Consider the following 27,202-nt stretch of genomic DNA (forward strand, 5'->3'; position numbering starts at 1 on the left):
GGGCACTGTCAACTGCATGAACAGACATGCATTGCTTCCCATTGTGATGCTCCAAGGATATTAACCCCTGAAGTCCTGGAAGAGAAGTCTTGGGAGAAAGCAGATGGTGAGGTTTTCTGGAGACTTTTGAGAAATCCAGACCATTGGGATCAAAACTAGAGAGAAGTTTTGGATAGGAATGAGAAAGGAGACACGCCTAAGATGTATTTCCTCTCTTGACTGAGAGTTGCCCTCTGCAGCAATATATGGGCTGCTGGCAATGAGACGCACCAAAAAAAAAACACAAGATTTATGAAGCAGGCTGTGTTGTGAACTCAGATTTTTTACATGTAAGGAGGGAAAGGTCATCCCAGGAAATTACATTCCATGAGGCTCCACTGACCTCCAAAGCATGGGAATACCACTGTCTCCACTGTTTACAAGAGCACCAGCCTCCCAAAAACTGGAGGAAACTCAAACTAATGTATCACCAACCATCATGTTCTTCAGACACAGCACAAGAGCTGGATCAGGACAGCGTCACTCTTGGTGTCTCTTCCTCCTCAGAGTACTTCTGAAATCTTCAAAAACTATTTCCAAGGGTGAAAGTAACATTGCCCTACACACACATACAATCCATTCCACACTTTGGAGCATGAAATCATCCCTCAGTGGCTGAAAAGTGTCCCAGGTGATGAAACAACAGAGCTGCATTTGCTAGGGAAACAGACTGAGAAAATCTGAATGCTTCCAACTTCTGTTACACCTGACACGATCACAAAGTTGCTTCTGCTTTGAAAGCAAAAATAAGAACATGGACCTTCACTAAATGTTCCCCTCCATAATCAGACAAAGATATGAAGTGTCCAAAGGTCAAGGAGTAACTCATACTTGCCTTTCTTCACTGACTATGGGGGGAGCTTAGGGCAATAATTATAAAGGCGAACACTGGCCTGGGAACTACAGGTTCCCTTTGTAGTCTTGGAAGGTGAGAGGCAGCTCTGGCAGCACCTAGTAGCCCTGCACATCTCCTGCTGGAAGTCACCATTCTTCCAACTTGTTTCAAAGAGGGAAGTGAGGAGAACAACCTACTTGGACCAAAGGTGATCATTATGAATAGCAGCCTCAGATATTTAGTTTCATCCATTATGTCAGTTCATAAAGATACCTCAGGCCCCAAATCCAGCCCACAGTGGACTGAGCTAAAGATGGTCATTTATGAGCTTATCAGCAGGAATAACTACTTTGTATATGTGAGTTTTTATTTGATCAGCTAAGCATCAGACTGTGCATCACATTCCATATTGCTACAAGATCCCATGTAATAAAATTTCTAAGTGTTCAGATTTCTTTCTGCAGCTCCTGTTTTTTCCTGTCTTTCTGTTGGCTTGCACTAGTGGCATGTTCAGTACATGCATTGTGTCTAAAGTGGATTTGCTGTAGCTGGTAGTCAGAACAGGAAGGTAAGGTGTCTGTGCAGCATTGCCAGTGACACTGAGTTTTACATAGCTCTGATTGCCCACATTCCCACATTTCCTGCTTGCATTTGGTGTGTTTCAAAAAAAAAAAAAAACAGGATCCGGGATCTCCTCCTAATTCAGACTATTCTCCAGCAGGTGCTTTTATGAACAAATACCTGAGTTATTCCTGTACTCACTGCAAATCTGAATGCCATGAGTGCAAGCCATAAAGAGAAATGAGGTTTTAATAAAACTGAGTTTTTCGCAGGACTTCTGTAAAATAACCTGCTCAATCTCTTCAACCTAACCCACATTCTGGGGCTTTCCCACAACCAGAAACATCAGTGCACTATGCTTCTGAAACTCCTGAATAGGCAAGAGGTTTCCTTCTCTTCCTACAGAGCACTCTTTGTTATGGTAAATGAAACAGGCTGGAGGAGCATTTATCTGCCTGCTCAGGACTTTCATAAGCACACTCATCTTGTTTGCAGCAAGGAGGTCCTGGAGTCCACTGTGAGGCCAGAAGAGCTGCAAGACCACCTGCAGCCACCACCATAGTGCAGTGTCTGCATGAAAACACCCTTCTAGGAACACTCTTTGGATGCACAGGTGGTTATGGCACTGGGTCCATTTGCGATCTCACCTGCTAACCTTCATAGTGCCTCTACCTCCTGTGAGATGCCCATCAGGAGTGGGTTGGTTATGTTACACTTCTATCTCCACTGGATAAAAAAATCTGGAGCTGCAACTCACAGCTCTTTAATTTAAATCAGGAAAGAGCAAAAATAAGCATGGGTCTCATCCTTGAGTGCTGAGAGAATCCATGTAGGAGTGGATGCGTGGAGGAGAAAAGCCACCTCAGATATAGTGTGAACTGAGTAAGAGGACTGGAGCTTGCTTGCCCAGACAGAATTTTTCAGTCTTCCCTGGGTTCCACTGTCACATCGACCTGAGGGTTGTTTACCATGTTCAGAAAGCACCAGGAAATGGAGGTGTCTAGTACCAAAAATAAAGCCAACCCCCAAGAATTGCAGCTCCAAAAACTTCTGTCATGCTCCAGGCTCTATTTCAGGACATTTTGGAGATATTCTGTGATGGAAGTGTATAAAAATACATATGTGCAGAGAAGTCAAGGAGTTAGAAGTTTTGTAATATAGATATGGCCCATCCCTCTCCCCATCACACATACACACACAGCTCATCATTAAATGGGTGCAGCAAAGACCTCACACCTTGGTGACAAAGGAAGACGTAGGTAAGTCCTGACGTAGGTCAGATATCACAGAGCTCTTTCTGTCTAGAAAGGCATCCCTCCAAAACTTGCCCCATTAAGATGGGGTCTGAAATTTTTACTGCCATTCAGTACCAAAATGTCTTTTTTAGAAGAGAGCTTCTTTTAAAAGACAGCATGGAGAGTCCTCTCTCTTCCACTTCCATTTCTTCCATTCACAGTGTCCTCAGCTAAGGGATAACCTTCCCATGATGACAACAGCATGATGTCACATGCAACACCAAACAAGGAAAGCACTACCCTGTTGACAACTGTCTTTTCACATCATTTAGAAGTTGGAAATGGAAAACAGACATACTAACAACTAGAATGTCTTTAGCAGACCAGCTTTCCTTCCATGGAAAGCATCTTGGAGCTCTTTCTCTAGACCAAAATTAGGTTTACCTTTCTTTTCTTTTAAGATCTGAACTCAACAGGAATCTTTACACTCCAGTGACTGTGATTTGAAGTCATTAAGGCTGCATGTGTTTATGTGATGTTGAACTGCATTGCAAATCAGTCAACACCAGAGCCAGTACACTTTTCTGCATGTCTCAGAAGTGTGGATTTATAAATCCTCTCATGGAAAAGGTCAGTCACGGAGAGAATAAATATGGTAAGTGTAGTTTACTCCCACCAGAATTAGATTTATTCGTACCTAGTAATTAGCTTTAGTTATACAAAAGACAACTGACAGGCAAGAAAAAAGGAATCACTGATAACACTACTTGTGGAAAAACAATGGCATGAAAGTAGAAATCTCCCCTTAGTCCACCAGAGTCTATATATGGACCATCTCCATAAGCACTGACAACCCAGTTCCTTCCAGTTAAATGACATCAGGAAAGTACTAGAAATAGTGTGGAGCCTTTTTTCATTGCTACTTATGGCTAACTGATGTAATGCCAAACTGTTTATCACCATAATCCCATCCTACATATCCTAACCACTGAGTCAGTATTTAACTGAATCTCTCAAACCAAAACAGTTGTACAGTGAACACTGCATGTGGTTTTCATCTTGTGGGTTCAAAAGATTTAAACGATTATTACTTATATTACTCTAACAACGTGGTTCAGGGCCCCTTGGCTGGCCCTAGTCATGATCATTGTGCTGGGACATGGATAAACACGGAATAATGATGCCTCACACCATAAATAGCTTATAACCTAATTCTCAGGCAAAAGGTAGGAGCTGGACACCATGAGATTCAAAGACAGAGAGAACTCAAGGAATAAGGAGACTGGCTTCAGCCACTATCTATTTCCAACATCACTGTGTTTATCAGAAGTTTGAAATGCCTGATTGCTTGGAGAAAACAGCCTGCAAAACAGAGCTGAGAGTTTCTTGCATTCATTCTATTATATATAAGATGAACTGCTGTTGAACTTCAGCACATGCTAGTCAGCACATGCTTATACATGGCACGTCAGAAGTTAACCTTCTCTCTGAAATCTGGTCTTTCTGCAGGGAACATACCTCTAGTGTTCAGATCCATGATCAGCTGCACGTTACCAAGATCTGTAGTACAGACCACAGTGGAAACTCAGCCTACATCTGCCTCACATTTCTTTCAAGTCTGGACTTACCTCAACAAGTAGGGAGTCAGTGAGGGTGCCTGGAAGCTCTGCAGTAACTATTTGGATCATTTCTTTTTTCTGAAGAAATGAAGAAATGGTGCCTGTCTGAAGAGGATTTAGACATAAGAGGACAGGCATAATTTGAAGTGACCAGAATAAGTAGGGTTTATGGATACACCCACACTTTTGAGTGGAGACCACAAAAACTGCAGTTTCTGGCCCAAATCTGCTCTGAGAACCAGACGCACGCAGCTCTCATGCTGTTAAGATCTCATCAGAGATGAGAAACCACAGCATGTCCACTCCTATGTGGATCCAGTCCGATTGATCAAACACAGGCTGGCTGAAGACAGCAGGCATCCTGAAAAACGTAAAGCAGGGATTCGTCTGACCTAAATGTGGCCATATAAAACACTAGATGCCCAGACTTAGCCAGCTGTCCATCCTTTCCTTATAGGCAATGGCAGGAGGCATGTCTAGGGGATGAATCATCCCACTCTAACATAAATACCTACAGCAGATGGAAAGAGCCAGCTTCCAGCAAGACCCATCTCTCCCCACTACCTACATAGCAAGCCCACACCAGCAATTTAGACCAGGAACCCAACTGCGCGATGCATAATGTGGAATGATCCCACCCCAAATTACCCCCTTGAGCAGGGCTTCATGTCCTTGGCAGAAAGGCAGCGTAGGCCTTTCTCAGCACAAAGGGGAACGTCACACAAACCAAGCCACAAACAGACAAGCTGTGGCCAATCCAGTGCAGGTAATGCAGGCAGAAAACACAGGGGCAAGATGTTTGAACATGCCTAAGCCTTCCCTCAGGCCTACTTTTCACCACCTGGAGTGCTAGATAGTGAGAAAGGTGTCCTGTGTGGAAGCTCAGGCCTGGGACACATGGATCCAGTGTGTGTCAGGCATTGGAGGCAGGATGAGATCTGGGGCAAGGGAGGGATGGGTGGCTATCGCGTCTGCCTGGCACAAACAGGTTACGCTCTTCCTGACAGCAATGGGTGTGCCCTCAGCTCTCATCAAAGCTTGAGGCTGCCCCGGGCAGTGCAGTGCAGAGAGAATGACAATGAATGTGAGTAATTCTTGAAATTTGTGGGAAGACTATTCAGACGTCTGACTTCCTGCTTCTGCATGTACAAAGGAGATGTTTTTGTCTAAAGGAGTGGAAACAGCATGTGGCAGCATATGCTGATATCAGACTTCTTGTGCAGAGGGTTATAAGCATCGAGGGAGGAGCAGAGAGAAAACATGGAGCACTCCATGAGCACGCAGGGCTGAACCACAGCAGCACTGACCCAGTGCAGAGAGGGAAGTAAACCGTGGCCTAGAAGGAGTTGCTTTTCTATAGGAATTCCCCCAGGAACAATGGGGAACCAGCCACCAAAGCAAGACTGAGTCACTGCTCGTTTCCCATGGTGGTTCTAGTCTGGGGAATCACATGCCTACCCCATTCTCAAGGGCAGATTGCATTATTTCAGCCCAAACCAAAAGCCTATTCATAAAGGTTAATCTGGATGGCAGCATCAGCTTTATAAAACAGTTGATCATTTAAACATCATCAGAAGTTTCTCAACAGAGTTTGAAAGGCTGCAGCAAAGGAAAACATTTTGCTTTAAATGGAGCCAAAGAATTAAATAGAATTTCTGTGGAAGCTATTTGCTGTATTCTCCTGGGCACCATAGGAAAAAGGAGAACATTTGAGGTTAACAACAGTATTACTTTTTACAATCTGAGTGTGCAGAATCTCTTCCCAGCAACTGGAGCCACTTTAATATGAAACGCATCATTAGAGCGATAGAGCCCTGGTGATGGATGACACTGAGAGATCACCGGAGTAACCCTGATGAGAGCTGGTGCTCAGAGAACGCACCACATTCATTTATAAGGCTGTCAGGATTGCTCTGGGTTTATTTTTAACTAAAATATCCAGGTCTTCAGCAATCCTTGCCAGGGATACCCTGACTCTGCAGAATGTGCCTAGCAAGAGCAGCAGCATATGCTTTTGTTTTCATCAACCGAAGATTTCAAGTTAGGACCATTCAGCACTAAATGAATGGACATTTTTTTCCCACCTCTTCTTTAAGTTGACCATCAAGAAGCCAAGATCACATGCAGTGTTTGTTAGGGTTGTACTGAATCACAGAGTGGGTAAGGATTTAGAGAGAGATAATCCATTTGCTTGATGTCCCTTATCCCAAAGCAGGATCTTATCTATATGTAAAATATCTCAGCGTATATATCTCTTTAGTTCAGGAACATATTAATACCAGAGAGATGGACAGGCCACGTTTCTGTCTTGCTTTCAGAATTCCCTCCTGCCTACAGCAGATGGGACATTCCAGCCTGTCAGCTACTGCAACTCAGCCATCAGTATCCAGGAGATCTGCTACACTGGGACAGTGAGAAATCTTGTATAGGTGTAGTACAAGTGCCTTGACAACTGCACAGCAAGGGAGCAAATAAAAGCTGGGAAAGAAAATGGGAAAAACAAACAGCTGCTCCTCAGCTCATGGCACAGGGAAAACACAAGAGGCAGTAAATGTTTGTTGATTTAAAAGCCCCGCTGATTTCAAAGTGACCAGCTGCCAGCAAGTGTTGATTTTTGGGCCATTTAAGCAATTTTCAGATGGTGACACAAATGTATAAATTGCCTTGGGGACCAACTGGCAGCTCTCTTGTATAGTAAGGAGTCACTTACTGGAACACAACATATTGCAAGTGACAAGCAGAGAAGTCTCTTTGCAGAGCACAGTCAGATGGTAGAAAGGATAGACCCAGGACAAGGGTATTGTGACAACTGAAATACCAGTTCATCATATCCACACACAGCTGTGGCACTCCCAAGAGGAAAGGAAAACTTCAGAGGGCCAAAGTTCTGTGGGAGAACTGGTATCTACAACTTACACACACAGCTAAAACAGTGGCTGTTATTTACATGGACCAACCAGTCTGCCACAGCCATCTATTTAGTCCCTGGGAGAGGAGCAAGGTGGATGTACAAGGCCATTTAGATCCAAGTCCACTGAAAAATAGAGCCACCCTGGAGATAAAGTCTAGTCAGCAGAAGCAAGAATGGAGACCTGTCTAGTTTGTCATCAGAAAAACCTCCATCAGATTGTTTGGAATCAGCACAGTATGAAGAATGCTTCAGTTACCAAGTAATGCTGCCTTCTTTGCATGCTCTTGACCTCCCAGCTCATTGTTCATTTGTTCATCAATTTGTTTCATCAATTGTTCATCAGTTGCCAGGAGTTAGACTGTGGACTCCATAGGCTCTGTGATCCCTCAGGAGTAGGGGTAGCCACAAGTTTGCTAGTAGGAGTGGAAGGAATAACTGGACACATGCTGGAGGGAACACAACCCCCTGCTCAGCTGAGATTCTTAGGTAGGATTTGTATTTCTCAATTTAACATGCCAGCACCAAAGACTCCAGTGGTGTTGCATCCCTTTATAACCACTGGTATAGTGAAATAGATCATTTCTAGCATGCAAGCCATCTGGTCTGCTTTGGACATCTGTGTGAGGATGTGATAAATTGTACCCAAGAGTTAATATTTCTCTCCACAGACAGTAACATAGAAGGAAGCGGTACTTGTGGGGATGCAATAGCAGGAGCAAGGCCCACCCAGATCTATAAAGCATCTGGGTATTTTTGGATTCGTGAGCTGCTGAGGATATACATACTTGAACCACTTCATAAACAGGTGGGAGTGAAATAGCTAGCAAGTGCAAGAAAGATTTGGTGTCTATAGGTGATTTCTACTTCGTGGTGATATAAATGATGAAAACAGTTGTTACATAAGCAAAATCTTTCCAACAGATGGCAAGAAAAAGATATATCTAGCAGTAAAATAAAAGGCAGATATTTGGCAAACTTTATATAAGAGAACCTTAAGGAAGGAAAATGTTCTGGCTTCTGCCCTGTGTGCAGCCAGGAAGCAACTGAAGAAATAGGCTTTGATAACCATATAAATGAAAGCCATGTGTCACTGGAGTAAGTCTGTAGACCTGGAACAGAAAAAAAAAAAGGTAAACAAATAAAACAGATACTCTCATCATGACTGGTTTCTGGTTCAGAGACAGCTCTCCAGCAGTGTGTAACTCTCAGAAAGTAAAGCTAAGAGGAAGTCCAAGTTCCCATGAAGCAAAGGGGAATAAAGCATTGTGCAACAGCTTTTCCAAACCAAGTGTGCATTCAAGCATTGCCCAATCAAATGATAGCCAACAATGTATGCAACAAAGAACTGATTGAATCTTGCTATAAGACACAACCCAAATGACGCTATTAAAAACCTTAATCTTGGAGCTGAAAGAATTGTGGCATGGCTTTTTGTGAGTAGAAGTTATAATGAAGCAGTGGTATTACACACACACACACACACAGACTCCCAATTTCTAACACAGAACTGAAGGCTGGAGGAACGGCATGCGGCATCATCAGCCAAGATTTTTCAGGCATAATGAATTTTCTCACACAGACAACTGCAGGTCAGGAAACCATCCTATTAATTAAAGCTGATGGACAATCCTTTCTTCTCATACTCTAAACATTTTTGGTTAGTAATTTTCAATCACACAGGGTAATCTTCAAGTTTAAAGTCGGATTGGTGAATTTATTAACAAACAGAACACAAAAAGAACCACACAAAAAAGAACAGATCTGACAAAGTTCATGTAAAAGATAGGACAGCACCAAGCCAAGTGCACTCCATTAGAAGGTATCCTCAGAGACATGAGGGCTCTGATTCTCCATCCATTTCTATAAGTGACTGAGGAGCATTTCCACTAAAGTCAATGAGAAGAAGCTAAATGCAAGAATAATTGGCATGAACTTATGCTGTGTACTGAACAGCAGTATTCTCCCACGAAAGGTGAATGCATTTTGGAAAGGCATGAACTAGCCAGTCACAAGTTACTGGAATCCAGGTGGGGATATGTAGAAGTGCAGAATTTTTGTATGAAGTCACAGGAACTGATCTGAGTCCTTTCAAATCTAAGAACTTTTTGCATGACCTAGATTCAGGAGAAGACAGCAAGATGTTGTATTAAAAGATGAGCATGCGCATGTGCATGATGACACTGCCAAGACCCAGGATCCTAGTGAAATTCAAAGCCCCCAGCCTGACGCTGAGGGTCAAACTGTGCCCTCTTCTGAGAAGCGATCCACTGGCACCAGCTCGCAGGGCTCCTCTGTAATTCCTATTGTATCCTCACTTACCTGATGCCAAACCTCTTAGAGTCATCTCGATCCATTTAGAATTGGCCTTATGAAAGTGATATTTGAAGAAAAACAGCATTTTAAAACAATCCATGCTGCACACATGAATAGTGCTGAATTTCAGGCAGTTTGTTCTTTCTTTTTCTCTGCAAACAGAAAGAGTTTAAATTTCTTTTGGTAATAACCCCTTTTGACTTGCCCACATGTAGACGGTAATTATTACTGCTTTTTACGGCTAGGGTATTTTAATCCCAACACATCTCATTCCCTCTCCCACATAGCCTGTCTTTGAAGCAACAATAACAAGTACCAGCTTCCCTAGGCCAGTTTGCAAATTTGCCTCACGGCTAAAACAGTCAGAGCAGACTTAGTAGGTCAGAATTGGATTTCCCAAATATGAACCATTCCAGAAAAAGCCTTTTTCTTATTGTTAACTTATTAATCAGTACAGAGGAAAAAAAAAAAAAAAAAAAAAAAAAGAATAAAAAAAAAGAAATGCTGGGGGGTAGATGTACCCCTGTGTGAATTACATATGGAAAATAACTGCCCAGCATGCTCTGGCTTCAAGGAAGTCAATGTGAGCTTTTTCATGAGCTGCAGCAGAGCCCCGATTTCATCCACTGCTCCCAATCCTCATCTCATGTGTCATCATTCATTGGTAGCAGCAAAGAGTTCACCACCAGGACTCCCATTACCATATAAAATATCTAGGGAAGCTGAGGTGTCTCTGTAGGGATCTGGCAGCCTCACAGGGCTCATCCAGATTTGTTTGCTTTTAATTACCAGTACAGTCAAGGGCACTAGAAGCTGTGTGGAGTCTGGGAAGAGTCTGTTTTGGTTTTCCTCAGACACATTATCCAAGCAAAGCCCTGGCAGCTCAGTAGCAGTACCCAGCTGAGGAGCTCTACTGGGGGGGGGTCCAGGTTTCCTACTAAACAGGAGGTGAAACCACTGCTTCCTCCCATCTCCCTGAGGAGTGTATCTTCCTGCAGATCCAAGGATACTCATCCAGGCTTTTTTTTTTAGGCGCAGGGTAAAGCTACTACTGCTGCTGTGCTGTTAGCCAGTCCCCAGCCAGATGTGCCAGCTGTGACACAGCCACATCTGCCCTCCTCTTTTCTCATAAACATTTTGGCACAGCAAGCTCACTGAGTACAAGCGGTTCAATCTTCTACAATCAGACTCCAGTTAAAGCGCCCTATTCAGCCTAAGCTGAAGCATTTTATCTTTCCATTTCCTAACGCAGCAAAACTTTCCCAATGACAAGCCCTAACAGCTGATATGAATTTTGCTCTGATGCTGCAGGAAAAGCAGTTTCACAGAAAGAAGGTGCCTGAGCTGCTTCATTCACAATTGCCCCTTGAGCCCACAGGCCCTCATACTAACTGGGAGTGACACCTTTAAGAGCCAACACTGAAACCCACAAGGAACTAACAGATTGCAGCCTAAATCTATGATATTGTCAACCCAAAAGGCATTTCAGCAGTTTTTGATTTGGTATTTATTTTCATTCTTCTCTTGAGTCAGTGGCTTGTTTCCTTATGACGCCTTGAGAAAAGGCTTACTTGTGTAATGTCTACAAACCTAAAATAACAGGGAATATTTAAAATGAGGTAGAAGGCAATTTAAAGCCCAGCTAGAACTCCTCTGCTGAAATCTCTAATGGTAGGAGAAACGTGCATTTCCAACACATAATTAGGAAGAGACAAATAGAGGGTGTGGAGTCTTACTATGGAATGTTAATTACAAGCAGATCCTGAATCCCCAGGTTGAGTTCCAGCCAGCTGAGGACACACATTGAAATGTACTTAGTGATATACTCATTTCTGCTTAATTACTTCTGAGACAAAGTGCTCACAGCCAAAGGATATTTCTTTAGGATGCCAAGGATATCTCTGAGAAGGACTGATAAATGTAGAAGATACATGAAGGCATTTCAGTCCACCTACTTGCCAATTAAGGGCATTTCACAACATTTTTGTACTGCTCTGCATTGTCCATTTTTAATGTCCCAAGTGATAAGTTTTCCGCCACTTCCTTTGGAAGATTAGAGAAGTTTTTCTTATAGCCAGGACTTTTCCCTCCTGTGATGGCCAGCCTGTATGGTCTTCATTTTTTAATATAGTTCAGCCACTTCTTTCTGCAAAAAAAACTACTAAAAAACCTACTAAATAATTTTTCTCTCACCTTATTAACTGCACCCTTTTGGCAAACAAAGAAGTTGCATTGAAAAGGATATCTAAGATGGCATTTTGTTTGAATCACACCCGGTCTTTTCCAGGCAGGGATGCTGGAGCAGCAAGCAGCCAGAGCAAAATACCCGTGTGGGAAAACAGAAAAGGTTCCATACAAACTGCACCATTTTCTCCTGTATTTCTAGTGTCTGAGAGCCCCATATCACAAAATGGGTGCAGTGCTTCAGATCATGCAGGGCCAAGTTGCAGATGGCAGCTGGTGAGAACTGGCAACCAAGCTATTCATCCTCACCTCAGAACTGGGACCACAGCCCTTTTAAAGCACACTTCTAGATAGACCCTAAAGACGTAGATGATGTGCCCAGATAACCACTACATCTGGATGAAGGACTGATGGAGAAGCTGTGCTGCAGTGTCAATCTCAAACTGAGGTACACAATTAATGGTGTGAGCCTCAAGTGCATGGTATAGTCCATTCCTCTTGCATGTGTGCCATTCCTCTTGCACACAGATTCAGACTGTTTCCCCCTCTGATGAAAGGTAACGGGGAGCTGGCTTCCTCAGACATAGAAAAAGCTGAGCTCAGTGAGTGCTTTGTCTCAGTCTCCACAGGTGGTCAGGCTTCCCAGGACCATGAGCCTCTAAGTGAGGGTGTTCCACTGTAACAGTAGAAAAAGTCCGAGACCTCCTCATGAAATTGAATGTGTATAAGTCCATGGGGTCAGATGATATCCATCCTAGGGTTCTGAAAGAGATGGCTGATGTGGTTGCCAAGCTGCTCTCCATCATATTTGAAAAATCATGGCTGTCCGGTGAAGTCCCCAGTGACTGGACAAGAGAAACATAGCTCCCATTTTTAAGAAAGGGAGAAAGGAAGACCTGGAGAACTACAGGCCAGTGAGCCTCACCTCTGTGCCTGGGAAGATCATGGAGTAGATCCTCCTAGAAGCTACGTTTAATGGACATACGAGACAAAGAGGTGATTCAAGACAGCCAGCATAGCTTCACTAAGTGCAGATCTTGCCTGACAAATCTGGTGGCCTTCTATGATGCAATGACAACTTTGGTGGACGGGGGAAGGGCAGTGGATGTCCTCTACCTGAACTTCTGCAAGTCCGCTGACATGGTCCCTCACCACATCCTTCTCTCTAAATTGGAGAGGTGTGGATTTGACGGATGAACTGTTTGATGGATTAGGAATTGACTGGCTGGATGCAGCCAAAGGGTCGTGATCAATGGTTCTGTGCCAGGGTGGAGGCTGGTCACAAGCAGTGTCCCTCAGAGGTCTGTCTTGGGGACCGGTGCTCTTCAACATCTTCATCAATGACACAGACAATGGCACCGAGTGCATCCTCAGCAAGTTTGCAGATGACACCAAAGCAGAGAGGTGCAGTTGATATATTGGAAAGAAGGGAAGCCATCCAGAGGGATGTGGAGAGGATGGAGAACTGGGCCCATGAAAACCTAATGAGGTTCAATAAGGCCAAGTGCAGGGTGCTGCACTTGGGTCAGGGCAATCCCTGGTATTTATAGAAACTGGGGGAAGATCTTCTTGAGAGCAGCTCTGCAGAGAAGGACCTGGGAGTCCTGGTGGACGAGAAGCTGGACATGAGCCAGCAGTGTGCGCTTGCAGCCTGGAAGGCCAACTGTGATCTGGGCTGCATTAAAAAAGGGGTGACCAGCAGGGAGAGGGAGGTGCTTGTCCCCCTCTACTCGGCTCTTGTGAGGCCCCATCTGCAGCACTGCGTCCAGGCCTGGGGCCCCCAGTACAGGAAGGACGTGGAGCTCTTGGAGCGGATCCAGAGGAGGGCACTGAGATGATCAGAGGGATGGAGCACCTCTCCTATGAGGAAAGGCTGAGGGAACTGGGCTTGATTAGCTTGGAGAAGAGAAGGCTCCGGGAAGACCTCATTGTGGCCTTCCAGTACTTGAAGGGAGCATATAAACAGGAGGGGGAACGGCTGTTTATGAAGGTGGATTGTGATGGGACAAGGGGAATGGTTTTAAACTGAGACAGGGGAGGTTTAGGGTCGATATTAGGAGGACGTTTTTCACACAGAGGTGGTGGTGCACTGGAACAGGTTGCCCAAGGAGGTTGTGGATGCCCCATCCCTGGAGGCATTCAAGGCCAGGCTGGATGTGGCTCTGGGCAGCCTGATCTGGTGGTTGGCGACCCTGCACATAGCAAGGGATTGAAACTCGATGATCATTGTGGTCCTTTTCAACCCAGGCCATTCTATGACATGATATAAGTCACAGAGAACTTTGCCCTGTTGCCCTCATCCTCTTTCCTACCTTATGCTTTTCTCTGTGAATTGTTCTGCTGCATTTGACAGGGCTGTCAGCATGATAAGACAGAGTCAGGCTCAGACCTCTTCTTAGTCAAAGGAAATATGCAGCTTTCTCATCTCAAAATCAGATAAATCGAAAGTGCCAGTGCCCCAGCAGCCATAGAAGCAGTTGTCTGTAATTGCATCAGAAGTCAAGTGGGGGAATCATATCCTATGTGATCGAAGTGCAGTGTCAATTGATTGCCATCCAGTAAACAGCAGAAAAAAATCCAGGCAGTTTATTTCTCTCACACAAGCATCACAGAGCTCATCCAGTAGTCAGGATCTGGAAGTAAGCACCAGAATCTTAAATCCATTTGAAGACAGCGTGTTTCCAGAAGCTGACAAAGCAACATCTTGGAAGCACAATGTGTGATGGCTCAGCTGGCATGATGAACAAGGTACAAGATAATATTGCACATTGCCCAGACCTCCTGAGAATCAAAGTATACAGGCTAAGGATGCCCCCGTGCACTTGTGATCATCCAGGTGAGGAGAACACTCCCTCGGGGTGTGCAGATTTGCATTGCTGCCTGTTTGTGCTGGTTGATAACAGACATCCAGAGGATGCAACTGTCTGTCATGTACATAGCTGCTTGGCTTTGGAATAAGTGCAAGCTCAAAAATCACTAGGGAAAAAAAAGCAGACAGTTGGAAATTACTAAAAAAAAAAGAAGAAAAAAAAAAAGAGTAAGAAGAAAAAGTATAGTGTGGATTTTAAAAAAATTATTATCAGTGCTTACTCTAAATCTGCCACCTCTTTATTCCCAAAATCTCTCGAGCAAGATGATACTGACCCTGATGTCTGAGTCATATGCCACAGTCATCTCTGAGATTCATACCAAAGAGGCAACAGAAAACATCTAAACAAAGCTAGAGAGGACACTGTCTTCTTAGCCACGGAGGCCAACCCCAAATCCCACTGACAACAGTCTTCTGTTCAGACTGATGAGTCTGAGGCAGCACAGAAAAGAAAAATTGGGATCTGAAAGTTAGAGAAGCAACTTGGTATGGATACATTCCTTGAACTGAAAAACTCTGAGGAAAAAAGAAAAAAAACAACATTGAAATTCATGCAGACCTCACCCACAAAAGGATAAACCCTTCTTCACAGGAATGGCCCCTCTGGTGCAGGAATAGTTTTAGCCCTCTCACTTTTTTACTTTCCCAGCGTAGTTTAATTGTGCTCAGTCTGGGCTCATGTCTCACAGCAGCCAAGCTTCCCAGATTATTTTATGACTGTTGTTGCACATGCTGGGCAAATGGAACAACAGAGCCTCAAAGAGGAATTGCAGTACAAAACAGAGATAGGACAAAGAGCATAAAGATTTAGAAAGACAGATTACCTTCAGTGTGGTGAGTTATGTTGAACAGCTGAAAAGATTATGCAAAAAAGTCTAGGTAAGCTTAACAGGACAAGTTGGAACACCTGATGTAGTTCTCTTTCCTTTGACCAGTTCACAGTAGCCCAGAAGTTAGAAAGCTTCCTACTGATGATTTCCTATTAGCATGTCTCCAGGCCATTACCCAGTCTTTTACTGTAAAGATATACGAACCTCGAATGATAGACCTCTCCATATCCAACAAAGTCTTTTAGTGCAAATTTTCTGAGAAGTTATGACACTATTCTCCCTTGACAAGAGGCAAGTTGGTCTTAATGAACTTCCACCACTGATTTCTGCTAACCTATCTGAACTTCCTTTAAAATCCAGAGAGAACCAAGGGCATGAGGGGATACATACAGGGGATGAGATGACATAGTCTGTTGGTGGAATTCCTTACAAAGGAAATGATATGCAGAGAGGACAAAGGTGTTGTCTGTGTGACATTATACTTCTGACAACAATACTGATCCACACTAGATGTCAGTAGTTCAAGTTCTTCATGTGTTCATGACTCCTGGCTCATCTGCAATATGCTCTCCTAGTCATACCTGGTTGGGACAGCTAGGAAATATGAAGATGACACATTCTGCTGTTTAACTTCTGACTAAATTGTTCCTGTTCACAATAGCCTAGATCATAAGTTGAATATCTGCACTTTGAGTAAAATGGAGTAAAAGCAGAGGACTGAGTTCAGCACAGGGGAGCCAGATATGCCAGTGCACCTAAAAAAGCTGATTTAGAGATTAGGTTTGAGGACATAGGAACAAATACATGTTCTCATGCAGCTGGTTAACAGGCAACATCCAGAAAAATGCTAATGTTTGGCAGGCAAAGTAAGCCAACGCTGAAGGAATGAGATGTGCTGTTAGTTCAGGGGTCACTACAAAGACCTATTTCTGGATCTATTTGGAGGACAAACTTAACTACCAGATTTTTTGAAGAACAGTTTTGCGTACACATTCCTGAAGAGTCTGAGAGCGGACTGTGTTGGTTTATATTTGCCTACATGTCTTGGTGGATCAGCTGAAGAGCAGAGAACAGAAATATGGTCTTTTTGTCAGAAGAGCAGATGGAAACAATGGCCATTTGAGAGTTTTGTCAGCTTTTAAGACACAGAAGCGTTCAGAGTTTCCCATCTCCAGCCTCATGTCAGAAGGCCTGCCAATAGATCCCCTCTGAGGAGGACCATTCAAAAAGTTACCAACCCAAGAAAGTGGATTTTTCAGCTTAACAAATACATGCACAGCATCTGTTTTCCCAATGAAAAACTGAAAACGTCAAGAACAGAAAACCTGCCAACCCAAAAGTGCCAAACTCAAAAAGCTCTTGGTCCAAACCCAGAAATTCTTTACGGAAAATATACTGAAAAAAAATTGCATCAATTTTTGCCAAAACTCAGAGAAAACCCACACCAACTTGTGTTACTTCAGTGGGTTTGTTTGGTTTCAACCAAAAGCCAAAATTTTATTCACAAACTGATTCTAAGCAGCTCTCCTGCTACTCACAGAAATTACTGCAGCTTCAAGCTAAGTCCTTCAGGTTAACACTAAGAGAAGTAAACACACTGAAGAGGTGAAACTGAGAGAATGAAATGCTGCAAACTCTCCCGTGCTTTAACATTTGTCCTTGACCTTTTAACAGAGCAGTAAAGGAAGGAAGTGGAAGGGACAGAATACCATTAGTGTTATTTTATACTAAAGCCGATTTTCCTGCGTTCGTGACCAGTGCTTACTCTGAACTTGTGTAAGGAAGGCTGGGCTTTGCTCTACAGAAGCAAGAGACTTGCTAAAAAAAAAAAAAAAAAAAAAAAACCACCTTGTTACTCTTCCTGATTTGCCTTCCCTTCCCAAACCTGAATTCTGTCTCCCCAGGACTTCGACTCAAGTATATACCCCAGCAATACCTGAAATCTATTGTAGGGATCACGATGGTATGCAGTGAGTCCTTTCTCATCCCAAACTGTGGTTTCCCTGAATGTCATCTGGGTTTAAAATCCCCAGGTAAGCTGCAGCAGGTATCAGTGGTATATCTCTAGATGCAGCATCAAAAACAAGCTCCCCAGTTGTGCAGAGTCTGTGGGAACACAGAAGTGACCCATGCTCCTTATTTGCATCCTCCCTTGTGATTTCTCTCTTGCTTCCTTTATCTGTTTCAGAATGACTCAAGCAACAGCACTCAGTCATCAAAGATGCAGCGTTGCCTGGTCAGGCTGTATCGTAATGTCTGGTCTCACAGTGTTTGCACAGTAAAGCACTTGTAGCAGTAATGCTTATGTAGAACAGTGTTTCACTTTGCAAAATTAAGAAAATGCAGATTTACCTCTGCTTGAGCAGCTTTAATCCTTTTCTTTCTGATTCAACCCTCTGATGCATAGCATGAAGCTGGGTTTGCCTTGGCTTGTACAGCTGATGACACGCTTCTCTCCTTTGTCCTGTAGGAGGGCAGAAGGGGTATCAGGGAACTCAAACGAGTCACAAGAATGTTGTGCCACCACTGCGCAGATGGGATGTGTCTGTAGCAATAAATTTAAAGCATGTGAGACCTCTTTCCATCCCAGCAGGTGAAGTGGTATGGACTGGCTCATACACTGACCGCAGCTCCCTCAAAACCTGCCTATGACCATCCCACTGAGTGCTCTGCCATGGGTTCTTCCTGGGATACAACTGATGCCCCACTGGCATTATGAGACAGTGATTTATTCTGCATTATCCAGTTCCAAGTGGTGTTCCTGTAGCACGGTGCTGAGTGTGGCAGGCCATAAATGCATGGAGCCCAATGGGGTGGCACATCAGAGCTAAGGGAAATCTGGGGAAATGCTGGCTCATATCTGGGGCACGCTGAGACAAGTCATCCCAAGCTTGTGCTGTGTAGTGTGGGCACCCTCAGTGATTCCATGCCACTTTAAATACCACCATGTGGGGTCATCCAGAAGGAAAGACAACACTATCAAAAATAAAAATCAACCCGACATCCAAAGAGAAGAAGCCTGACTGAAGCACCAAGGTTTGAGATGATCTTGAGCCAGGTTTCGTTTTGCTTTTCCCTCTCTCTCAGAACATGAGAGTAGCTTAATTTAAAAACACATATAAAACTAAACAGTTTTTGTTCTTGGTTATATCTTCTTAATTCTTCTGGCCAGGCTTGTCGTATCACTGCTTAGTCTTATCCAACAAGAACTGAATTTAGATGTTTCTCATTTTCCAGTTTTCCTTTTCAATCTCCTCTGCCTTTGAGTGGTCAGGTAACATCACGGTTCTCTCCTACTCAGAAAGACTCAGTTTATCCAAAAACTTTTTTCTGTGTACAATGCTTGCCATAGCACCCTGTTGTCACTGACAACACAATACTGCAAAGGTGTGCAACCACTTACCGTATATTAACAGATCCCAGAAGAAATTATTTTCCTGTTTGCATACAATGTGTGTCTTGCCCTCTGACCTCTGTATTGCATCAGAGCTGCCAGTGAAATGTGGAGCAAACTGTGTGTTATGAGGTTCACAGTCCGGCCACGTCACTGCACGAATGGCATTCCCAGACAGATCATCCTCTTCAAAATGTAAAATTGAAAACAACGATCTGTTTTAAATCTCTTAAAATATATGGATATTGAAGATCTCGAGGGAAATATTAAAAACTAATTTTCAGCACTGAAAGCAATGTTTCCTGCCTGACCTCAAAGCAATATGAATGGAGCAGGAAGTTACTCTGAGATGATCTACCAAGGCTATCTTTACACGAGGCTTCTTTACTTAACCTGAGCCACTCCGGTTTCCAATCCCATAAAACTACTTTTTGTGTTGGAAAGCTGTGCAGAATTTCATAGAATTGTAAAATCGTGGAATGGCCTGGGTTGAAAAGGACCACAATGATCATCTAGTTTCAACCCCAGTTTAATTAGTCTAAGGCACTACCTATCCCAGCTTACTTTGCTGGATTAAATGCAGCCAAGTATGATAAAAAGAGCAAATCCCAAGTATTTATCTCAAACTTCAAACCTCATCCTCAGTGAAAAGGGGTCTAAGTAGCTCTGCTAGACTTGTGAGAATCTACAACCCGATTATTCAAATACCTTTCCCTAGAATATATATATCTATATAGAAATCCACAAAATAAATGCTGTGTCAGACAGTAATATTAATATTGTATCTTTAAATTAAATGATAACTGTCTCTACTGACCTAACAAGACAATGATGTCATATGTGGTTTTGTGTAACTACCAACATTGCCTCTTTGCCAGAACCTGGCTGTGCCCTGGGTTTTTGATACATTAAGGGAAGGGGTGTGAAAGGTACTCTCATAGGACCAGTACATTACATGACTGGGTGCTCCTGAAGTAGGTGCTCCTAAAGTGTAGATGGAAAACCAGGAAGCTGCTGTATGTCCTGGCAGAAGAAGTCCGTGTGCGTCCCTCTCCAAAGCAGATGCCTGCGTGTTCAGATGCACCTGCTCTGTGGAGTGTGGGGGACAGGCAGAAGCCAGGGATAGATATCAGCTCCCCAGAATAGAAGTCAGAAAGGCAGAAATAGACCCCCTTTCCCTACAGGGCCTGATGCATCACATGCACTGTATCATGTCTTGTGTGCTAGGGAGAGACTTTCTCAGTTTCTTCATGGAGAATTTCATCTCAACAACTCACCTGCAAGAACTCTTTCTGAGTAGATAAAATAATTCACTGGAAGGGAAAATGTCATAGTTGTACTCTGGACTTGCCAAGAGAAGTTTCACTGTTCAGACTGACATCTGGAGGGTCGAAGTTGCTGAGCTACTGCTTTGTACCTGAGGCTGAGAGCACATTTACAGATGGTGTTGAGCAGCTGCTCAGCCAGACCAAGGAGTTCTTTCCTAGCCACACAATAAATACATATTTTTAGCAGCAACAAAAATAGATTTCAACGCATGTCTTTTAAAAACAGATTGCATTTCACATCCCTCTTTGATATTTAACAGGGATAAAAAGTACTGAGCTTATACTCTTTGTATGGGATCCCTAAATGCTGTGAGCACATCTGTCAGTGGAGAATTGCACAACAAAATTCAGGTTTTAAATAAACGTAACTCAGAAATATCATTAACCAAGGGAGATTTTTTTTGGCACTGGGATCTTCTGGACAATAACAGTGCTGCAAACTCAGCTGAACATGGAAGTAATTAATTCTAGGTATGAATTTTTTCCTCTCCTTCCCTTTGGGCTGTCAAATTCACCTTCAGATCATTCTGTAAGCTCATTGCCCCTTTGACTAGGTACTAAGGGAGGATCAAGATGTAAATGCTGCTGGCTGGAAGGCAGGCACTCTTGATCTGTTGTTATCATAGAATCATTTGATTTGGAAGGAATTCTTAAAGACCACCTGGTCCAGTTCCCCTGCAACTAACAGGGACACCTACAACTAGATCAGGTGCTCAGAGCCCCGTCCAGCCTGACCTTGAGTGGGCAACCTGTTCCAGTGTTATTTGCAGGACTTGTGTTAATCGGGGTGATGGAGATGTGGGAACTGGGTCTGCAGACACAGTCCTGTACTGAAAACCAGAGGAACTACTGCAAAGTTTGGAGCAGCATGGAAAGCTGGAAACGGGCAGAATCTTCTAGTGTTTCACTGAGTCGTCTATTTATTCTTAATCTGTCTCTTTGAAATCCATGTAGGAAGACACTACCTTAGGAGAAAGACATCCCTACAGTAATAAAAGAAGATGCAGGAGTTGTCTTCAAAGCTAGCCTTTCAGCTGTGCTTTGGATTATAGGTGGGCTCAGTTTAAACTATGGCTTCAGAATAGCAGGACAAGATTGAAGACTGTGCAATGCAGAGTAAAACTAACTGTCATGGAAGTGCCTGTGAAATTGGAGGCAGGGTAAACACATCAGTTCAAAGTTGCACCACAGAGAAAGACTTGCCAAGAGACCCGCTGGCCTGGAGTCATGCTGTGAGGGTATACCAGGTCACTCAGTGTTCAGCCAAAGATTTCTACATCACACTCTGGTATGCACTTGCCTTAAGCTGCCTCATCCACCTAGGCCCTGGGAGCCAGCTTGGAAGAGAAGAAGAGAACAAGATGTGCCTTTCTTGCCCCATGGAGGAAGTGCAAAGGGACGAACTTGCTTCTCAGATACCCTCTCTTCAACACATGGTTGCTACATTTCATTCCCTTAGGCCAATGAAATGTACTGGCAGGTGGGAAGGTTTCTCACTCTTACCTGAAAGGATAAGGACTGAGCTTTTGTATCTCACTCCAAGTGAGATGTCCAGGTGTATTGCCACTCTCTTGTGACACAGGCCTCATAGTGTCCTAATGGGTAGATTTTACTTGCAATCAAATAGAACCAGTAAAAACAGAGGGAGATACAGATAAATGTTGCATGGAAAGGGATCTTCCTAATAGACCAGGAGACCCTCCTGAAGCAGGACCTCTCAGAATCTTCCTTGGCCTACTTGGTCTTGGCCTTCCTTGGTCTACTTAACATCTGTGCATACACAAACATCTGTTTATGCACAGAAAGATGACTGTATATAGTTGCTCTGAAAGTAATGCCTCATATTTATTTCCAAGGGAACTGCAATAGATGCAAAGAGCACAATAACAGTAATTGATAGAGCAAATCCTCAGCTACAAAACACTGCTTTTCAACACAGTCACTACTGTTAGCCAATTCATGTGGATGAGCTAATCAATAAGCTCTTAACTTCTTGGTATGACAGCTGTGCATGGCTGTCTAGAGCACGACTTGTCTTTCACGTTACTGTCACCACTGCTGAATCCCACCACTCACTCCTGATTGTGCTCACATCCACCAGTTGGTGTCCATAAACATTCACAAGTGTCGATGAATATCAGTGCGTGCCTTTATTTTTGGCATGGAGGAATTCAATAACACACCTTTGCTTCAAATGCAATCCCATGTCAAACATCATTCTGTCAGACTGTCCCTCTGCTGCCATCTTTCCCATGGCAACAGAATGTAATGGGGTATTTGTGGGAAGGTTCAACTCCTATTGCCATACCACCAATATCGTGGACCAATATAATAACGGAGGAGGGCATTACTTCCAGAGCAGCCCTCATATATAGAGATATATACATATAAGCATGCATATGTGTATATATACGACTGAGTGCATTTTTGTCTGTGCATGTGTAATTTATTACGTCCTGCTATATTTTTGACAGTTGTTATGACATCTATAATTTGTGGTCTGAGGAGGCAGAGCCATGAAATGCGGTGAGCCAAACTGGTTCAGATGTCTTCACTGAAAAATAGGGGTTTGATTTAAAAGAAATTTTTCTCCTAAAAAAAATAATCTTATGATAAAAAGAAATCTATCCTTTTTTAGCTTTTAAATTTTCAAATTGCAAGGGCAAAACATACTTTTTTCACACTCTCTTTCTCTCTTTTATATTTTTTTTTGAAGCACTGGCCAAAGGCAGAAAAAAGAAGCAAAAACTAAGAAGCAGATGCAGGGTTGGGTCTTGGTTATTTTATTTCTCCACTTTCTTCTTTTATATTCCTAAATGAAAAATAGGAGGTGATATTTTAGGCTTAACAGAAAGCTGGCATGCTGGTTTGTTTTCTTACCATCAGAATGATATCATGTTTTCCTAAACAAAAATAATGCATGAAAAATTTCCAACAAAAGAAAACTATCCATTTTTTTCCATTAAATGAATGTTTACCGAGCAGTGTTGTTGTGAGTACTCCCTTCTCTGGCTACCAAGAAAGATGCCAAAGGAAGCCCTTGGATGAGCAGGACAGCTGGGCTCAGGATGAGCAGCATAGCTCCTGGCACCCAAGCATTGGTATCCATTGAGGCGTCCAAGGGACTTGCGGTCGAGAAAAGAAGTGATGGTGCCTTTTCCCATCATCTGCTCAGGTCTTTGTGCCATGTATAAGCGCCTTCCAAAGGAGAGAAAGGGAAAAATTATGAGTATCTAGCAGCACAATCCTTGGAATAAAAAAACATGAACATCTGTTGCTTCTGGAGGCAAAGATATCACTAGGACGTGCTGAAAGCTGCAACATTTGCAGTCATTCTGAGCAGCATTTAACATTTTGGGGTACCCCAAGAAAAACCCAGTTCCTCCACAGCAATGATCCCAGCTACAACAGGAAAGACACTCATCTCCTGCAAGGCTTCAGCATGATTCGGTAATGGAAGACTTATTTAGATATGAAGCAATCCTTTAAAATTCCTGAAACCAATCATAATACAAATAAGAATACAAATATGCCTTTAAGAAATATATGTACATATATCCCCAAGAGAACAAATCTTCGCCATGTATGAGTCCCCTCTCTCATCAAATACAGGTATTTCATTTCTTTCAAACTAATCTCTATGTATTTGAAAGCAGAGGTAGGTAAGCTCATCCTACCTAAGTCTCCTTCATCCCATTGCCGAACATTGCCTTTCTGGTTTAATATTTGTGTATCAGTAACGTACTAAGCACTCCTGTGTTGGGCATAATAAAATATTTATCCACCAAAACCACAGAGCCCAGATTAATAACTCGAGAGAAGTAAAGCCAGATTGCTGAGATGGTAGGTGGGAGAAAAGAAAATGTGCAGGAACTACGTGCACTGAAGCTTCAGACTTTCTTTAAACTAAGTTTGTTCTCCTGAATAAAGTTACGGAAGGATAAAAACATTTTGTTCATTAAAATTGATTTACAAAACCCTTTGTTCTGTTTTGCTTAACTATAAAAGTTTATTCTCTTTGAAAGAAAAAGTTCTGTAGGAGAACAGAGTCATATTCATATCCTCTCGTTTCAATACCTAATTCATCTTCTGTTCCATTTTCACATCTAGGAAATTAAAGTACAAGAGACCAGAAAGAAAATGACATTCACAGAAAAGGATACCCTTGCATTCCTGGTCAAGAGAAAAAGGAGACAAACTAATTACTGAATTACAATGAGGCTTTTACCACCCTCTGAATCTCTTGAAGGAATAAAAAATACTCTCCCAAATCAGAGCTGAGATATCGAGCAATCAGCCAGCTTTGTTCAGGCACAACAAGGGCAGATGAAAGTATAATGTATAAATTCTTTCAAGTGAGGAAAAACATGACTCTTTCTCCTAGGGGGAGAAATCAAATGATTATGATTTTGTTTTTAATTTGGCTCCTTCAATGGGCACATTTGTTTATGTGCAGAGTATAACCATTCTTACGGACTTTTCAGTCCATGCTCTCTGAAGTCCACGATGAGGCATTGGTATCCATGATCAGTCAGCAGAGAGGACACATACTCCAGGTGTCCTTCATGAACTACACTACCCATACCCATTCCCATGCAGCTTTGAGCGGGTCACAGCAGTGGTGACCGTCCAAAGTGTAGAAATGTGCTATGGTATGGTATGGATATGTCTGACATTTGCATTCAGTAGCTGATCTAATATGGGCTTTGGAGGGAAATAGGTTCCTTCTCTGTTTTCATAGTTTGCTTATTCTACAAGAGCTATTCAAACCAATTCTTTCTCCATGAAGCTGTGCGATTTCACAGCATTGAACAGAATCTGAGAGTTTTCTTCCTGGGAACCTTGTCATGACAATCTCTGTAATGAAAAAGTAATGACTTTGCAACGGGCTTATTAGAAAGGAAAAAAAAAAAAAAAAGAAAAAAAAAAGATTGAGAGAGAGAGAGAGAGAGACTTTTGGAGATTAAATAAAATCTGGGCCCTTATCCAGGTAGAGATCTTAGCCTGGCATTCCAGCTACATTCTTTCTGTTATTAAAATAATTTAGGAAACCAGGCAGCCTGCTCTGCATTCAATCATGTTAGCCCACGCTGTGTCAATTTGAATTCTGCCTGTGGTGATAACAGTTGAAAATCTGATGGGCCAGATCCTGAACGGCCAGATCGGCATTGCTCCATTACGATCAGTGGGGTTTTGCCAATTTGCCCTTGTTAAAGATCTGGTCCTCTACTTCTAGGCAGGCATTTTTCCAGAGAGCAAAGCAGTCTCCTATCTCTTTGGCAAAAAAGAAAATAAGGGAACAATTCAGTGATACTTTGGAAAGTTACATGACCATAACAGTGCAAATTAAAAATTATGTGATTGGCTCATTTCCAGAACACTTGAAACTTGACTGGAACCATGTAACTATACATCTTCAAATGTAATCAATAGATAAAATATAATACAATAATGCACTGTAGATGCCATCAGCTTCCAAAATGAAAATGACTATTTTTCCATTTCAGTTCAATCAGATGACAACTGGGCAGCTTATCGTAGAATCACAGAGTCATTTAGGCTGGAAAAGATATCTAAGATCATCTAGTCCAACCATCAGCCCATCCCCACCATGCCCATTAACCATGTTCCTCAGTGCCACATCTCCACTTTGCTTGAACACCTCCAGGGACAGTGACTCACCCACCTTCCTGGGCAGCCTGTGCCAGTGCATTACCACAATTTCTGAGAAATAATTTTTTCTAATAGACAAACTGAACCTCCCCCAGCACGATTTAAAGCAATTATCTCTTGTTCCATCACTGATGCCTGGGAGAAGAGGACAACCCCCACCTTGTTACAACTTCCTTTCAAGTAATTGTAATTTTAGGTGCATCCTGCGCTCCACCACAATCCACGCAAGAGAATGGGGCAGCTCAGTCCCTTCCACATCCATGTTAGGACCTTAGATAATTCTGCACCTGAGCAGCATTTCTCCTAACCTTCCTTGAGATCACAGGATCAAGTCTACAAGATGATCCTACAATAGTCATTACCTGGAGAACTACTTAACAGAACAGTAGTGAGGGTCACACAGCTTCTCTCAAGAGGTGAAACCTGGAAAACTGACATGGCTCTGCTCTATGGCCTAAAACCTTTATGTCTCGTTGCCATCTGACACTACAGGAAAGAAAGGGAAAAAGAAAGAAAGGAAGTTTGGGGAGAGGTATTTTCTACTGAAAGATGACAGGTATTTTTTATTTGGAAAAAGGGAAAGAAAAGGAAAAAAAAGGTGTTTTCCACAAGAACTGTTCTCAAAAGATTTGATATAGTTATAGCTGTTGCACAGAAGGAACAAGACATCCACAGGGGACTTGTTACCTAAATAAAGATCTAACATCCTCCTGAAGAACTTGAACTCAAAAATCATAGTTACATTAGCAAGGAAAAGGGACCAGGATCAATTTCTTGGAGCACAAAGAGTAGGACTTCATTACTGAAAAGGCACAGCTTGATCTTAGGACCTGCATGCTGGAGAGATCCTCATGGGAAGCATCTCCTCCAGTGGCATCTCACATACCCTTAGTCCATGTGGATAGCAGGGCTGGCAGGAAGACCATGTAGCAAGGTCATCCATGAACCCAGGGACAGGCTGAGCACTGCTCTCAACTAGCAGCAGCTACAGATGCAAGCAGCAAACTAACTGGTCTGGTCAGAGATTTAGATTAGATTTAAGGAAAACTTTTTCTCTCAGAGAGTGGTCAGGCACTGGAATGGCTGCCCAGGGAGGTGGTGGAGTCGCTGTCCCTGGCAGTGTTCAAGAGGCATCTGGATGAGGAGCTGCGAGAGATGGTTTAGTGCTTGTGGTGGCAATGGTGATGGGAGGATGGTTGGACTAGATGATCTAACTGATCATTTCCAACCTTGTGATTCTATGACTATATGAGCAAATACGATTTTTCAGGTGACAAAATGGATCATTACACCTGCTTTTCCCTTACCCTTTCCATACATGTCTTTGCACAAATGATTTGGCTCACAGAAACTAACCTGAGACAACACTGTCTATTAGGCTATTCCTCATTCTTTAGCTGAGATGATCTTT

The 27,202-nt window shown here is 42.9% G+C and overlaps 1 long non-coding RNA gene across 1 annotated transcript in view; it reads right to left on the reverse strand.

The window, feature by feature from the left end:
• Nucleotides 1-22,885: 22,885 nt before the first annotated feature.
• The window catches only part of LOC128074786 (uncharacterized), a 33,752-nt gene continuing 29,435 nt past the window's right edge, over nt 22,886-27,202 (reverse strand). The window contains exon 4 of the long non-coding RNA XR_008203462.1: nt 22,886-23,316. This is a non-coding gene — a long non-coding RNA (uncharacterized LOC128074786). The remainder of the gene's footprint in view (nt 23,317-27,202) is intronic.

This window comes from Tympanuchus pallidicinctus, unplaced genomic scaffold (genome assembly GCF_026119805.1).
Source record: "Tympanuchus pallidicinctus isolate F22 unplaced genomic scaffold, pur_lepc_1.0 scaffold11, whole genome shotgun sequence".
Taxonomy (NCBI): domain Eukaryota; kingdom Metazoa; phylum Chordata; class Aves; order Galliformes; family Phasianidae; genus Tympanuchus; species Tympanuchus pallidicinctus.